Source organism: Camelus bactrianus, chromosome 7 (assembly GCF_048773025.1).
Source record: "Camelus bactrianus isolate YW-2024 breed Bactrian camel chromosome 7, ASM4877302v1, whole genome shotgun sequence".
Lineage (NCBI taxonomy): Eukaryota > Metazoa > Chordata > Mammalia > Artiodactyla > Camelidae > Camelus > Camelus bactrianus.
The window spans coordinates 44,235,375-44,250,654 of NC_133545.1; positions in this window are offsets into that span (position 1 = coordinate 44,235,375).

The window sequence follows — 15,280 nt, forward strand, 5'->3', positions numbered from 1 at the left end:
GAGAAATTATATTAATAGTGTTCTTTTCAGTAGTACATGGCAAATACTTTCTTGGGAATGGAAAATTCAGTGCAAGCATTTTAAAATAATTCTGCTGTAATCAAATGTATTTTCAAAAGAAAGACTTAGCAAGTCACATACACTTACTGTGCAGTACACAGGTTAGGATAGGGACTTTGGGAAGGTCAACTTTGCCTAGAGTGAGACCTTAGGGAAGAGCCCTCTTCACACCCTCCACTCAGCAGGGAATTCTCCCCAGAGTAACGGACAGGTACGGAGCTCAAATCGATTTGATGTGAGTACAGATAATAGCAATTGCCCGTTGGTTGTAAGAACCTTCTGGAGTTTCTCTTTTTAGAAAAGAGGGACCCTTGGATGAGTTGAACTGCCCATTCTTTTCTGGATATTGGTAGCTTTTCTGTTTCTAGGAATTTTATCCATTTCATCTAAGTTATCTAATTTGTTAGCCTACAAATGGTCAAAGTACTCTCTGATAATCGTTTTTATTTCTATAAAATCAGTTGTACTGCCCCCTTTCATTTCTGATTTTAGTTATTTGAGTCTTCTCTTTTGTTCTTACTCAATTTGACTAAAGGTTTGTCAATTTTGTTGAATTTTCAAAGAACAAACTCGATTTGGTCGATTTTTCTATTTTTCATTTTGTTTATCTCTACTCTGCACATTTTCTTCCTCCTGCTAGCTCTGGGCTTAGTTTATTCTTTTTTCCAGTCCCCTCTGGTGTAAATTTAGGTTGTTGATTTGAGGTCTTTCTTCTTTTAATGCAAGTGTTTTGAACATGTTTAAACAGAGTTATCACCATGTATTTATTCTGGTAAGTTTGCAGGGAAAACCAGTGAGCAGTTAGCAGCATTTCACCCCAGGTGAGGTCCCTTCCTTAAACACTTTCCCGCTGCTTGTGTTTCAGTTTCGGATTTCCATGCGACTTTTGCATCTGAGACTTTGGAGGGACTCTTCCTGTTTATATAATCCCATCAAGTTTGCACTACCCAGTTTTATTTTAGACCTAAGTAATTTTATTTATTGTGATTACGTCTATATTTAACAATGGGCTCATTTTGCTTGAAACAGTGCTTAGAAGAAATGAGTCCACTTTTACTTGTAAAATATTTAATATGAAGTGCTACCTCAACTTCATTAACAATAGATCAGCTGCGGTAGTATTCACATAAGAGTAACAATAATAACTCTTCAGGGAAATGGGTGACTTTATTGGCTCTCCCAGTTTATAGCCTGGAGGAGAAACGTGTTTGGTTTGTAGCCACTTGCTTGAAAACGCAAGTAAACTCATCACACTAAGGGTTGTAAACACTCCTTTGTGGCTAGAATATGGATGGGAGGGGTATGTAGATTAGCATGGTGTTTTTGGTTTTGGTTTTGGTTTTGGTTTTTTTTGCTGCATGTAACAGAAAGGTAGACTCAAAATGACTTAAGTAATAGAGAAATTACCTTCCCATTACTAGAAGTTCAGAGGAAGTCAGGCTCTGAAGCAGCAAAGCTTAGTTACATGATCAAGGACCCAAGGATCCAATCTGCATCACCTCATGGTCATAAGATGGCTGCCAGCAGCCACATGGGTGATGTTTTCTTATTCATAACCTGGAGGAAGAGAAGGAGGAGGAGAACCATCTTCTGCCCATCCCACTCTAAAACGTGGGATTAAAGTCCTACCCTCTAGTCTTATACTATCCATTGTGGTAGTGGTAGCCATATGTGGCTGTTAAGCACCTGAAATATGACTATCCCAAACTGACGTGTGCTATAAGTATAAAAAAATCCTAAATTTTGAAGGCATTTTATGAAATAAAGGAATGTAAAATACCTCAATGATGTTTTATATTGATCATGTGTTTGAATGATAATATTTTGGATATATTGGGTTACATATATTTTAAAAATTAATTTTACCTGTTTCTTTTTACTTTTTAAAATGTGGCTATTAGAAGATTAACAATTACATTTCTGGCTTGCATTATATTTCTACTAGACAGCGCTGCTCTGGTCCGATGGGGTCAACTCTGGTCCCAGTTTGGACTGGACAGGAAGGCCATGGGCTCAGTGGCAGAGACCAGTCATCTGGGGGTGAGTCGATCACGATGTCCCCCACAAAGAGAAGGGTTTGGGGGATGACTGTGTGTCTGTGCTCATCCAGTTCTGGCAGAGATGAAAAAGGACCGTTCAGTAAGTCAAATGTGCCCTGGGATGTGAAACAATGCAAGCTCTCCCAAAGCCACTCCTCTTTCCCTTCTTTCAGGCCTGTTTTCTAGTCTACAAGAGGCCATTTCCTATCCTGGTCCTAGAGTGGACAAGATGGATTAAAGCGTGTTGGACGGTGAGGGTGGGGTGAGGGTGTGGGCAGTAGAAGGTTATCTGCACAAATAGCTAAGGTTCCACCACAAAGCAAGAAGACACATCAGAAATGCCGTGTTGAAGCTGCTTTGCGTTAAGCTGGTCACTTCCCCCTTCATATGAGGGAACATTCCAACAGACACTGCCTTTCTGCTTGCTGTGTTTGCTGGGCTTGAAATAATGCGTAGAAGGACTTGATTCATGGGAAGGGGTGGTTGGTGGACTCTTTTCTGGAGTCCCACCTGTGAGTGGGAAGAAGCTGGCTGGTGGTGCTGCGCTGATTTCCTGTACGACCCCAAGCTCTGATTTCTTACCAAGGTGGCCATTTTAGTGCTTTCTATTTCTTTTCTTCTCTCTTAGCCCTATATGTACTAGCCATTTTTACCCCCCACATTCTTTACTGTGGAGTTTCTCTAAGTGCTCTCTGGCTTCCTCTCTGTGTAAAACCTAGTACGTGTTACTCATCATCACATGGTCTCTACCGTTTTGGTTTTTTTTCCCTAAGTGTCATTCAGACCACCTGCTTCAGAATCATCTGAGGAGCTGGTTTAAAGCAGCCCATCAAAGCTACTGGATTAGCTCCCCAAAGCTGGCAGAACTGTTGGCGTTGCCCCCTGGGGGAGTGTCCTGGTGTTTCCTGCTTCCCAGGAGAAGCTGGAGAAGGAGCAGCATCTGAGTCAGCTCCCTGTCCCGGGGCCAATGTAGGCATCAACTCTGCTCATCTCTGCTGTGGCTTTGGAGAGTGCAGAGGGTGGGTGTGTTTTGGGGAGAGACCCAGAAGAACTAGGAGCCATAGACCACATTGCAAAACTCCTAACCATTCCCGGAGAGCCCAGGATCTGGGACTGTTCCTTGGGATGGAGGTGAACCAAGAAAGCAGCAGTGGCGACTTGCCTTCCACGTGTGCAGAGGAATCTCCTCTGCGTCAGCAGGAGGATTCAGCCTCTAATCTTCAGGCTTCTCCCTTGTAATTCCTCCACCTACGAAGCCTTTGAAATTGCCGCAATACCATGCAGTAAACTGAAGCTTCAGAGCTTCAGACTTCTAGAAAGTGGAGGCTCCTGGAAAACCAAGTCCACAAATGAGGCCGTCTATGTGTGAAGGGAAGACAGTTGGGGAGTAGGAAGCACTGTGAGATCTGGAACCCTGGGTGGCCCAGAGCGGGCCGTTCCCCACTGAAGAAACATTTCTCTCTAGTCTAGACAGTTAACTGTCTCTGGACACATACATTTGGGCCTTTGACAACATGAATTGTTAAATATACCCCTGCCTCTATCAATATACCTCTATCAATCTTACCTGTGAATAACACTTATAATTGTATTAAAATTCAATTGCCAGAGAACACGTTGGTATCTTCTGGATATAAAATGCAAGAAGCATTTCACTCTGGGCGTTTAAGGCAGTGCCGGTCACCATTACATGCAGGCCATGTCTGATGGAAGCTATGGGATTTATTCTGCAACTGGAATGTCTAAGAGTTATTACTTTTCCCACAGAGCATATTTATTACTTTTTGACAGTATTTGAGGTTAGGGACTCTATTTCTATTCAAAGAAAGGGAAGAGCATACAATAAAATCTTGTGACATTAGACTGGGTAAAACCAAAGGCACTGATTTTCCTTTTGGATGGAGGCACACATTTCCATAACTGGAGGAACTGAGAATGCTTACCATTCTGAGAACATGCTAAGCTGAATTTAAGTGAAAGACGATCCCTAGTTCTTTCATTCTTGCTTTAAAAATAAACTATATAATTAAATGGCTGTAGATACTTCCCTTGTGGGGAGGAAAACGGCAGTCAAGATTCTTTGCCAACAGGGCAGTAGGTTTCCTAACCCTTTGCAAAATAGAGAATCAATACTAATCAGAAAAAATGCTAACAAAAGGGAAAATCTCACGGGAGCCGCAGGCGATAAAAGATTTAAAATGTGAATAAAACATCACAGGTCAGCATTAAAATAGACAATACATTTCTCTGCCAAGGCAAAGTATCCAGCCGATAACTAGAGGTGTAAAATGTACCTAACTGCGGGAGGGGCCAAAGAGAAAGCCCCAGAACATCCACTTCACTTCCCCTTCACTTCCATGCAGAAAGAAGTCTCCTTTCATGGGGAGACAGCTGCTCCATAAGCAGCATTTGGGGTCAGATGTTTTTGCCCCAAGGCAAAAATCTCTGGAAATATAAACCTTGCCCATGCATAATTTCTAAGATTATTTTATTTGGAATTTGAGAGCAGAGAGACCAGGCTTGCTTTCAAAAAGGGAAAGATAATTACCTATTGGTTAGTTTTGCAAATAAATAAGTGGCTTTAAAATACTTACTGGGGAAATGATGAAGTCAGAAAAGGTCCATCATTGACCAGCTGAATTCTGACTAAAAGGAAATTGAAAACCATCTCCAGCTGGAAGGGTTTTATGGATTTGGTGGAGAAGAACTCTCAGTAGCTGATAATTATTTTAAGATCATCAGTTCTTACTGAGTAGCCTCTCATCATGGGAATTTCCATATTTCAAAGTCAAATCCTTAAAAAACAAAACAAAACAGAAAACAATGTTTTGGCATTCAGCCATTATCAACGGAATGCATTTGGCAAATATAAATCAATTTTCTTATCTTTTGCTAAATCAGAGAGTGGATCTGTATCCTCACCATTTGAAAGAATGCAATCAACCTCCAATCAGAGGCAGCCTCTCTGGGGTGGCCCAGGTGACCTGATCTTATGTTCCTAAAAGTTGCTGGTCTACCTGCATCCATGCCTAATGGTCTCAGCCCCAGGATAAGTCTTGCCATGATAAATTAAATATCTATTTTAATAACTAGACTCTATACTGCAAACTTGCATGCAGATTTCATAGCACTTTAAATTTAGAATTTAGAATGTTTTAAAAGTGGTTTGTAGAACCAAATGTATGTCCTTGTATTAAAATGAACTACAGAGTTTATCACAGGGACATAATAACATCTAGCTCCTATTCCTGTTTCTCAACCAGCCATGTGGCTTTTCTTATTCTCTTGAAGTTCGTGTGATAATGGCTAATACTTACTGAGTTCACAAATGTGCAGGGCATTATGCTATACCCTTTCTTTACGTGGGTTTTTGCATTTAATTCTCATAGCATCCCTGTGAAGTATAAGATTTTATTACAGCCACTTTAGAGATACAGAAACCAAGGTTTGGTGAACTTAGCCAAGGCCACCCAGCTCTACCGCCAAAATTAAGCCAAGGCAGTTTGGTATGAGTATGGGCCCTTAACAGGCGCTGCTTGCTGCTTCCCTGAGTTCAGACAGTGTGGACTGTGTCAGTATTCACACGCATTCACCTGATTACTCAGCTAATATCCCTGCTCTGGAACTGCCAATATTTTCAGTTCTGATGAATTTTGTCCAATTTTCTTCCTTTTAGTTTTGACTCATCTATTTATTTCCCATTTCCAGAACTGTTTATCTTACATAATATGGAGTTATCTAGAAATGCTTGTTTTCTCAGTGTTAAATAAAACTGATATCATTATTTGATTTATCATTCTTGCTGTTCTAGCTGGCCTAGCTTCAGTAATACGGTTTTTACTTCACTTTAGAGGCAGCCTGCTGAGGAAATAACTCGGCATCTGTTATTTACATACTGATGTGTAAGATCTACAAATTATAATGATGGAATCTGATAATGCGGTGTCTGCACGGCACTTTTCCTTATTCTTTCTGAAGTGGTGACGTAAACCACTATCACCTCGCTTGATGTTTTCCTGGAGCAATCTGATATTTGTAAAAAGATCTAACATGCAGGAGTTTTTGTTTTTTTTGTTTTTCCTTAATTTTTATTACAGCTATTCTTCCTTCAGATGGAGTCATTGTAAAGCTGGTCTTGGGAAAATTCTGATTAAGAAAACATAAGAAGAACTTAATGCAAAATATATTTGTGAACAATGAAGTAAACATACTAATGTTTCATTTTCACTATAGAATTATTTTTAATAGGTAAACATTGGAAAAAATGTAAATGTGCCCAAATAAGAGATTGATTAAATAAATTACATGTCATCTCTATGTTGGAATATCATGCTGCCCTGAGAAAGCATATTTTAGAACATGTTTTAAAGGTATATGAGAAATGTTTATGACAGATTAAGTGATAAAAGCAAATGATAAAGTCGTATGAGTTATTCCTTAATCCAAGAATTATTGAGATGTCTATTTTTTCTTTTCCAAAAATAAGTTTTTAATTTTTGTTCTCATGTTTATTATTGGTTAATAATTTTAATATTATTGTGGACAGACAACATAGCCTCTACCATATTGGTTCTTTGGAATTTGTTGCAGTCTTCTTCTGATTTGGTATGGGCCTTAGGGGAAGACAATTTTTATACTGGTATATTGGCTGGATTTTCATTTCACATGCTAGCTCAAAACTAACTTCCATACACAGGACTGGGCTTGGCGTCCCAATCTTTCTCAGGTAACGTCCAAAGCAAGGTGTATGGCATTAATATTTGTGCTAGATACTTGTTTGGATTTTGAAACATAAAAATACATCTTTGGCCAGTTCTAGTATGCAGCCTAAAGTCAGAGTCTGTGGGATTAATCACTTTCTTTTTTGGGTTTGACATTTTATAATTAAAATGTTAATCAACAAATGATGATCTATTTATTGGTAGACCTTGGCTGTTGATCAGGATTTCTCATCTTCAACACCATCGACATTTTGAGCTGGATACTTTTTTGTTGGGTGGGGGGGTTGTGCTGTCTTGTGCATTGTAGAATGTTCAGCAGAATCCTTGGCCTCTATCCTCTAGATGCCAGTAGCCAAGCCCTCCTCCCCAGCTATGACAATTAAAAATGTCCCTTGGGGGCAAAACCACCCCCGGTTGAGAACCACTACTATAGAGAAACGGCAAGTTCCCTTTTAAAACTAGTGACTAAATATGAGTTTCACCGAGTCAATAAGCACAGTTATTGAGTCTTTAATGTGTACAAGGCACAGTGCTTTTGCAGAAGCAAATTTATTTAGGCATGGAGAAAGAAAGCTATGGTCTGCCTTAATCTCATGAAGCCATCTGTTGGGCAGGACAACATTGCAACACCAGGTTTCACTCTGTACAATGGAGGAGATCACTCTGTCCCTTTTGAGCCCTTGGGAGAATGTGTGCATGAAGGTCAAAGCCTGCTGGGACATGCTATTACTCAACACATTGTAGCTTTTACAGTTATTATTATTATTCAAACTGACTCCATGCATATAGACCAGGGCCATCAACCAGCTTGACCAGTCTGTCCCTTCAGTTCATGATACACACCACACCCATACATTGTTCTAAATTTTTACTTAAACGACCTCAGCGTCCATGAGCAAACAAACAAACAAATGCATTAAAGAAAATCACGTGAAGCAACCAAGTGTCTGGCCAATTGTCAAAGTTCATTGTTCAAAGTCCCCGTGTGCCTGGAGAACCGTGGTCTCTGTATCCGCGTGGCCCACACTCGCTCTTCACATCTTGGGTGTCACATAGCTTCTACTGCTGGAGAAGTGAATGGTTGTTAGGAGATTTCTTTAGCTTGGTTCATTATCTGTTTTAAACTATCAGGGCTCCATCCGAGCGGGCCAACAGGAAGCCTGCTTTTGATTTAACAGTGCTCTGAACAAGCTCCTTCTATGGCTTTCCAAGAATTAATTACAGAGCTTAGTAAAGGCGCCGGCCACAAAGTCCCACGGATGCCTTTATGAGCAATTACAGCAGCTGCATTGATGCCAGCAGAATAAGAATTTCCTTGGAGGAAGGCATGGAAAGAGAGGACTGGCTTGTGGAAATATAGGCACATGGGGTTCCTATCTATAGCTTATGAGGGAATTTAAAGTCACAAAGCGAGAAGAGATTGGTTCACTGTCGCACAACATCTGGGTTATTGGGCACTTGTAGACCTAGGCTTATGTAATTTGACCAAACAAAGAGAGATCGTTTTGACATGTAGCGATTGGAGCACTGTAGAGGCAAGGAAACACTGAAGTGCTCGCCAGGGAAGGCTGCAAAGCGGCAGAACGCGGGGAGCTAATGGCATGGCCGCGCAGCGAGGAATCCTTCAGACGGCCGCACTTGCAACCCTGGGGATAAAGCAAATCACACAGTAGCTCTTAAGCAACTGCAGCAATCGAGCGAGTCTTGAGAGCACGTTTACTTTAGGAGGGCAAACTGAATATTGCTGGATTCCTTGCCAGAATGTTTCCGTTGTTTGTGTGGGCCGCACGGGATGGCAGGAGGAGGAGGTGAATCCAGTGGGAAGCCGATTTGAGAGAGGGTGGTTCCTTTGCTGAGCAAAGGATTGTACGAGCCTTCCTGGGACAGGCGCCTACTGTTTCCTGCAGGGCAGGCTCACTTCTCCCTGGTACACGGATGGAGCTGAAATGAACTGAATGATGAATGGCTCGGCACTGGTCACTTCACACTCCAGACTCTTTCACCATTTCGAGGAGATGAGGGCAGTGGGAGGACCTCGGCCTCCTATTCATGTTGGTAACAATGGTAGAGCCCCAAAGGGCAGATGTTTTAATATAAATATCCAGCAGTGCAACAGTTACACCGGACTTAGTTAGGGGTCCCACTCACCAAGGGCCTGTGTGCCCCCTTTCTCCTCGCTTCCAGGCTGTCGGCTGCTGGGCCAGTTCTGCAGTTACGAAAGTCAGTCTCCCAGTAATTATAGGGCGTGGCCTCTGGGACTCTACTGCACTTGCTGGTTTTGTCTGGTGCCAGAGTTTTCACGTGCACAGGAATGTCTATGTTCGCTCCTGGCCCACATTTTCGAGTTTTCTGTTGAGGACTGGGGCCCCTGGCCAAAATCGGTTACCGTAATTGAGAAAAATAAATTTAAAGATTTAATTTGCTTCCCTGATTTTGTTTTCCTTTTGGGGACTGTTTAAAAAATAAATCATTGTCAAACAATCCTTTGGCTCTTAATCATTTCTTCCTGTTCTTACAAATTTGGGGAAATGAAATTCTCCATTTGGATAAACGGGACATTCTCATTAGCCTTTACCAGACAGCATAAGCCCCTTAGTGGTCTTGTCTAGTTTCATGGTTTTCAGGGGAGGAACTCCCAAATTCACATCTCAGCCCAGACTTTCCTCCTAAGACAGGTTCATGTCTCTAATATGACCACATCCCAACTCCTGAATTCACTGCTACAAATCAGTGCCACTCAGTCTCCCCCACATCAGGAAATAGCAAGTTTAGCCTTCCAGCTGCGCAGGTGAAAAACTTTGGCATCATCCTAGACTCTTTTCTTTTGCTCACCAACCCCTCCACCCCCAAACCGTCAAATTTGCTAGGAAAATCTAGGACTCTTTCTTCAAAATATACCCCCAATTCAACCATTTCTCCCACCTCCTCTGCTACCACAAAGGTCTAGGCCACCTTTGTCTCTCGCTTGGATTAATTCAGTTAGTGAAGATTCTGGATCCAATTCCAAAGTGTGTGAAGGTGGGTGGGGTGGGTTTCCCCAAACATCCAACAAGATCTCTGCTACAGCAGCTGGGTGTCCCACAATTCAGTTCAATTCTGACACTGGCTTCTCAGAGATAACATCAGATTCCACAGGTTAAGGTTTCAGTCCTACAAGGCTGCCCTGCCCCGCCCTCTTCAGAGGCCAGTCTCACGTGCAGGTTGTCCTGTGCTTCTGACCAACCATCCTCTCCTTGAGTTTGATTAATTTGCTAGAGTAGCTCACAGAACTCAGAGAAACATTTTACTTACTAGATTACTGGTTTATTATAAACGGATATAACTATGTAATTCAGGAACAGTCAGATGGAAGAGATGCTTAGGGCGAGGTGTGGGGAAAAGGCACAGCGCTTCCACGCCCTTTCTGGGTGCACCACTCTCCTCGAATCTGCATGAGTGTACCAATCCAACACCACAGCCTTTTAGGTGTTTGTGAATGCTTCATTACGTAGGCACAATTGATTAAATCACTGGCTAGTGGTGACTGCTTCACCCTCCAGTCCCTCTTCTCTTCCTGGAGGTCAGGGAGGAGTGGGGGAGTGGGACTGAAAGTTCCAACCCTCTGATCACCTGGTTGGTTCCTCTGGTGACCAGCCCCCAACCTTAGGTGACCCAGGGACTTTTCAAAAGTCACCTCATTAACACAACAAAAACACCTTTATGGCTTTCATGACTTAAGGAACTCTGTGCCTGGAAGGGACCAAAGACCAAATATCTATTTCTTATTATAAATCACAATACCACAATTAGATACGTTAGTGCCTTCTCACTGGTCTCCTTGCCTCTACCCTTGCCCTGAAGTCTTTCTCTACACAGCAGCCAGAGCAGTCCTTTTAAAGCCTAAGTTTCATCGTATCACTCCTCCACCCACAACCCTCTAGGGACGTCCCATCTCACTTAGAGTAAATCCAGGTCCTCCCACTGGATATGGGGCTGTTCACGACCCCCACCCTTGTCTCTCTGGCTCTTTCCTCGACTCTCCCTCTTGCTCACTCTGCTTCAGCAACACTGGCTTGCTTACAGCTCCAACCCATGGCCTTGCACCGACTGTTCGCTCTGCTGGAATGTTTTCCCCCTAGAAATCCACAAGGCTGACTGACTCACCTTCAGTTATACTCAGGTATTCTCCATGAGTCCTGCTCTGGCCACCTTCTTTATTATTTTTTTTTATTTTATTATTATTATTATTTTTTTGGCCACCCTCTTTAGAATTGCAATCTGCCCCATTCCTCCGCTGAATTCCAAACTCCTCTCACCCTTCAATACATTTGTTTTTCTCTAACCCACATCACCTTCTAAAATTGTATACAATTTCCTTATTCACTGTGGTCCTTGTTTATTGCCTATCTCTCCCAATTAGGATGTAATCTCTGTGAGGACAGATAATTTTGACATTTGACAGATAATACTTCATTTAGTGATACATTCCAACTGCCTAGAAGTTTCCTGCACATAGCAACAAATATTTGTTGAATGAAGGAAATCTTTCCTTCACCATATGCAAAAATGTACCACAGAAACAGGCAAAGGATTCAAGTATTGAAAGGATACTCTTATAGAAATCAACATTTTGGATCAACTTCACTTTTTTCCCCCTTGACTCACAGTGTAGAATAGAAGAGTCAAATTCATCAAATTTTAGATTCATTAGGCTGAAAACTGCTCATGTAGATAGAGACCAATCAGCCCAGGTTGGCACTGTGTTCTGACCCTGACACTGAGCTCTGCACTTGGTGGATGCTCTAAATTGTGAATTCCATGAACAATGAGCCACTTTAGGGCTTGGCCTTTCCATCCACACAAATGTATGTGACAGACTGCTATTGTAGGTCACTGAAACAATTTAAACTATTTACCTTTTTTTATTTCTTAGTTAAAGAGATAAATTCACTAATGTAAGTTATTTTTAAAAATGAGAGGTGGGATGAGGTATGGGGATGCTAGGGTAGAAAGAGTAGACCTGGGAGCTGGAAATTTTGGATATTGGTTCTTGCCTCAACACACCGTGCTTGTGTTTTACTTATTCAAGGTACCGCAGGATCTTGTAAATGCCGTTTCATTTGTCTGAGTATCTGTTTCCTTTTCTAAAAAGTGTGGAAACTGACTGGAAAGCCTGGGGAGTTGTTTCTGGCTCTAAACATTCCTTCTTTCTGAGAAAAAGCAGCAGCAGTAACTTTTGTTCACTTCCCTTTCCTTCCTTCCTCCACCCTCCCCATTCCTTTCCTCACCGTCTAAAAGATGAGGCTGTGTAAACAGACCTGTTAGAGCGGGAGGAGCTGGACTGGGTTTGAATCTAGGATCTGCTTCCTACCAGCTGTGTGACTGGGGGTAAATTCTTTAACTTCGATGAGCATCATTTCCTCATCTGAAGAATGGGGTAAATGCTTCCAGCCCTACAGGATTGTACTGTATGGATTACAGGAGATCACTTTCACTGCACTGTACGGAATCTGGCACCAAGTAAGCGTTCAGTAAATGGTCGCTGTGCGAGGATGTGGGGGAAGGAGAGGCGGCATATTCAGCATTTGAGAAGTGGAATAGCTCAGAGGTGGGCGTCTATGTGAATAAAGTTTGAGGGGTTTGCAAACTGACCTGTAGGGCAGAGTTTCTCAAGATCACTTATTTTATGACCCACATAGAAAATGACAAAAGGGTTCTATAACTACATCTTTGTAAAAAAAAAAAATTGCTGTTGCCTTTTCCCTTCTTACATAATAATTACAAAGAAGAATGCAGCCTCTCCACGGTGGGTGGATATATTTGACAGAAGACTCTCATTTCTGCTCTAGAAACAAAATGCCCGTCTGCACTGGAGAGTAAACGCCTGCTGCCTGAGACTCTGACCTGGGCTCAGGAATGCAAGGCTATGATTTTCTAAGGCAAAGTAAGCTATATAAAAAAACAAAAAAAAGAAAGGAAAGGAAAGGAAAGAAGGAAGGAAGGAAGGAAGAGAAAGAAAGAAAGGAAAGAAAGAAAGGAAAGAAAGAAAGAAAAAGAAAGAAAGAAAGAAAGAAAGAAAGAAAGAAAGAAAGAAAGAAAGAAAGAAAGAAAGAAAAGAAAAGAAAAGAAAAGAAAAGAAAAGAAAAGAAAAGAAAAGAGAAAAAGAAAGAAAAAAGAAAAAAGCCTCAGTGTTCTGCCTCCAAAGCAGAATTCATGAGCAAAACTGATGGCTTGAAGGCTGTATCATTCATGTTCCCTCTCTTTATATTGGCCATCATTAGCCTCCTTTGTTATAACTGAATCCTGCATGTGTTTAATTAGATGTAATTTTTGGAGATAGAGAAATGATTAAATCATCCAGACTCCAGAAAAACAAAAGATCCTTATTTCAGCCATCCATCAGGCCTTGACACCTAGAGTATTGCATGCTATAATTCAAATGAAAATATTCCACCTAAAAGGACAGTGGCCCTGTCCATGATATCATTAAAGGAAATCATTAAGCATTTATGCAGCACTCTGTGCCGGAAAAGTGCTTTACAGTTATTTTTAATGCTCACCATAACCCTCTGAGGAAGGTCCTTCCCTACATCTTAAACCAAAGCAAAGAGAAGAGATTAAATTACTGAGGGTCTGAGGGAGAAAAAGAGGACTAGATCAGAATGAGACCTTTGAGTGCCAAAGTCAGCCGTTTTATTTAATCCACTGAATCGTTTGGTTAGAAGTTTATTCACTGTATAAAGCATTACCTGATTTAGAGTTGACTGTTTCTTTTTCTTTAATACCTAGATCATTGATGGCACAGTCCTAATGCAAGAACTACTCCAATTACAATCGCTTCCTTTCATCATGAGCATCTCTGAAGGGCACTAATGATAAGTTCCTGAAGAAATTTAATTAAAAAGAAAAAAGTCAGTGTATTTTAGAAGATTGGCTTTATTACGCTCTGGTATTAAGTGAACACTGGCATCTCTGTGGCTCAGCCCTCATACTAACTTCTGTGTTCCAACTGGTGGGCACTCTCCATTGAGTAACTCGGGGATCCAGGTTCCCTCCATCTCAGTGAGAGGTTTCCAGGGTCACTGAAGCAGGAAGCAGGCAAGTAGGGGACTCATTTCTCTTCCAGTACTCTGGACCAAATTGGTGCACAGTCCAACAAGCCCTTCTGCTCGTAATCTTTTGAACAGAAGTAATACCCGGCCCCTGACTAACTGCAATGGAGGCTGGAAATGTCAGGGAGCACATGGACCCTTTGGAGGGTGCTAATGCCTCTTTTGCAGACTGATTCTGGTTTGATTTTAATTCTTTTGAACATTGAATTCAAAACTTTAGTGATAACATTTATTCAACTTTTTCCTGAAATAGGTGACGTGGCACTCCTTGTAATACTTCTTTCATGGCCTCATGTTTTCTCATACATTATCATTTTCCAAGTCCTTCTTAAGTTTCATCTCATTCCACAGCTGCCAAGGAGACAGCTGTACTTCCTTTTCATTTTCTCGGGTTCAGCAGCTGTGGTACCTGGGAAGCAAGGGCTCCAAGCTTGAGGAAGCTTCGTCCCACTCGCTCAGTCTCTGGACTGTAGTCAGAAGCTGTACTGATTTTGAGACTGGAACTAAATCTTGGCAAACTGTTACCTCGTCTTTTGTTCACTATTAACGACAAGAGTGACAGCTCAGCTTCATCCTGCCTGTGTATTTGCGAGCTGAGAACGATCAGAGGGAGGATGGGAAGGAGGTGGGTGGGATGGGATGGCTTGACTGAGTCTGGGAACCAGGGTAAAACTACACTGTTTCCCAAACCATGGGAAGCCAGGGGTTGGAAGCTGTTCCATACAACTCAATACGGCCTTACCTAGCACCTTGTTTCAGTGGTTTCAGTAGTATGCAAAAAGTTCTGAGATGATGCTAAAATGAAAAGAGCACTAAAATGGAAATGAAGTGTGAAATGGAATGGAAAAACACAAGGAATTGAAAGTTCTGAATTGTGGAACGATTTCCTTTGGAAGGGGTGATGGCAAACTTAGCTTTCAACTTTTGCTCCTAATATATTTTCTTGAGATATTATTGCCAGGACAGCAGATAGAGCCCACGGACTGGTTTCTGAAGAAGGCCAAGAATGAATTTGTTTACAGACTGACTGGTCAGTGTTTTGACTTTAGCCTCTAGGTCCTCAACTAACACTGACAACTTTGACCTAATTTTGGGAGGCGATTATATTTGGCTGGGTTGCTGAGCTCTTTCTCAGAACCTCTTCTCCAGACAGTTGCCAAATGCTCTTTCTGTAACTGTGTTGTAAAGTCTGAGGAAAGTTGTCTTGGGTCACTGCCCAGGACCTAATGCCCCAATTGTAGACATAATGGTTGCAATCTTTATATCCCATTAGAGCTGAAACCAGGCATCACCACCTCCTCTCACAGCTCTGAAAAACTAGAAAGTTTTCTGAACTCTCCCCATTGCCTGATGGGAGGCGAAGAATTTT